A 2,889-nucleotide genomic window follows, 5' to 3' on the forward strand; every position below is an offset into this window, starting at 1 on the left:
GGGGGGGTTGAGCGAAGAGTTTGTGAAAAGGGACGGGGGTTGGGGGACTTACGAAGACTTACGAAAATGCTCGAAAGGAGTGACTGACAAATACATGGATAAGAAATAAACGATTTCATTGACAGCTTCTGACCAAGAAAGAGGCTTTTGCCAAGAAAAGTAACATTCATCAGCCTGAGACATTAAATACTCCAAGTTGGCAAAGAACAAAGAAAGAAAGACTGAGAAACCAAAAGGAAACACAGAAAAAAAACACAAACCCAAAAATAGCCCTGAATCCAAGAAGTCACTTCAGTAAACAACTTTTTTTTAAAAATACAATTCTACGGAGCATTCATTTGAGGCTTCTTAATTTTTTTTGAAAAACTCCAAACAAAAGTCAACAAAGTACAATGTGTATTCATTCGGAAGCAAAGGCGATTCCAGTTGACGAGTAGGTACAATCTCCCCCGCCTACCCCCAGCCCCGAGACACGCTTTGACCACTCCAACTAGTCCTGTACATAACACGACTCTGTGATATCATGGGCCATTCCACCCCCAGAACAGTTTGCAGGCTGCAGGGAAGACTAGCGAGCTCACACGACAAAGTTCACATGAGAAAGTTCACACGAGAAAGTTCACATGAGAAAGTTCACATGAGAAATTTCACATGAGAAAGTTCACATGAGAAAGTTCACATGAGAAAGTTCACATGTGAAAGTTCACATGTGAAAGTTCACATGAGAAAGTTCATTCTTACAACTCAGAATGGATAATATACATGGTCGCTTTTAAGCACAAGGAGGCTATCCCGAAAAATGCTGTTTTAAGAAAATCGAAGGTAAAGTTTCGGCTCCTAATTCAGTTTCTTTCAAAGACGAGGAGAGTTTTCTCTATGACCAAGCATACACACCAATGAAAACCAAACTTCTCCTATAGGTAGGGCAATGCCCAATTTTGGTGTAGGTCAAGATTTCTGGAAACCCCCCGAAATCTGGGTTAGCCCATTTGTCCTTAAAAGCGACCAACACAGAAAGGATAGATCTATACATGTGAGCGCCCTTAAAGCCGACAGTTGCTGTATGTCGCCAAAGAAGTAGGCTACTTTCTCGAGAGACATTTCAAAAAGCACCAATTTTTTGCTGAACGACATAGAAAACCGGAAACCCTATATGTCATTTTGAGGGACTAATTGTAAAAGAAAGAATTAACGTTGGTGAGCCAACGCAGTTATGACAAAAAAAACACTGAACTGTGGATTCACAATACTAGTAACTTTTTAAGTTTTAGAAGTGTTTTTTTTTTTTTCTTTTTAGGCAAATGTGAAAACACGTTTTCTTTTTAGGCAAATTGTGTGAAAACGCTTGCTTTAGAAACAAACTTCACGCAACATAACTGACCAATCATATATCCATGTAACACGTTTCACATGCATTCATTCAGTTTATCTCTTCACCCGCATCAAATAAAGTTGTTGTTGACCTCACTGTTCATTCATTGCATTAATGTTTATCGATCGCATCTGTATTACTAAATCCTGCAGTATTGTTCGTGCTTTCTGTTCACCTGCTCACATTTTCCTCCATCCATCCTGTTCTCCTTTCTTCCCCTTCCTTCCCCGTCTATTTTTCCTCACTCACACATATAGCCTTCCATTCACCCCGTGCCTGCCTCGATCGAAACCTCAGTACAAATAAAATATAAGACAACAATAATGAGATTCAGACATGATCTGAGACTAAAATATGTCCATACATCTAACGTTTTGAATGATCTCACATTTTTCCGTTTCGTTTTCTCTCTCTCTCTCTCTCTCTCTCTCTCTCTCTCTCTCTCTCTCTCTCTCTCTCTCTCTTTCTCTCTGTCCCTCTCTATCTCACTCTATCTATCTATCTATTTATCTATCTATCTATTACACACGCTGTCTTTCTTTCTTTCCTCTCTTCTGTCTCTTTCTTTCTTTCTCTATCTCTCTCTATTACAACACCAGCAAGCTCTGTTACAAACACATGCAACATAAACACACACTCGCACACATACACACACACACACACACACACACACACACACACACACACACACACATACATACACACACATACATACACAAACACACACACACACCCTGATACGTAAGCACACCACCTCACACCTGCGCTTAATTCAACAATTTTATCTCACACATCAAGTACATGTACTGTTAACAATATTTTTTCCCCACATAATCTCTTCTTACTCTCAGCCTCACGACTCTCAATATCACCAGACATCGCAATTGGCACGGAATCCTTATCACTCACTCACTTCACACGTAGATCTGTAGAGATGGGGGAAGAATCGATTCCCGAACCGATTGCCACAATTGATACTAAGGAAGAAGAGTTCCAACTCATTTTTACGTAAACCAGCGGTTACCAATTACTTTAATCAATAAAATCTTCTTCTTTATCTTAGAATTTATTTTTGAAAAAAAATATTTATGCTTCGTAGTGTTCCGAAATCAAGGTTGTCCTAAATCCTGAAGATATTAGGAACCAACTAGGTAACCACCGGACGAAATCACATCATTAGAAAGTAGATAATTGGGTTTGGAGTCGATTCCTACGATTCCTGGTTTTCAATAATCGGGAACCTAGCCACCCAGCACTAATCTAAAGCCTACGGGCCCATTAGAAATACAACTTGGTTCATTCTAAACATCACGTACCCCACACACAAACCGACGCCGAGCAGGGGCTCTCACTATCCACAGCAATTACATGTACACGTTTCAAGCGACACACCCTCCCTTACGTTATTTTTCTACACATACATGTAGTTTTAAATGATCTCATGTGTCTGTCTGTCTGTCTGTCTGTCTGTCTGTCTGTCTGTCTGTCTGTCTGTCTGGTCTCTCTCTCTCTCTCTC

The sequence above is a fragment of the Aplysia californica genome, unplaced genomic scaffold (genome assembly GCF_000002075.1).
Source record: "Aplysia californica isolate F4 #8 unplaced genomic scaffold, AplCal3.0 scaffold00132, whole genome shotgun sequence".
Taxonomy (NCBI): Eukaryota; Metazoa; Mollusca; class Gastropoda; order Aplysiida; family Aplysiidae; genus Aplysia; species Aplysia californica.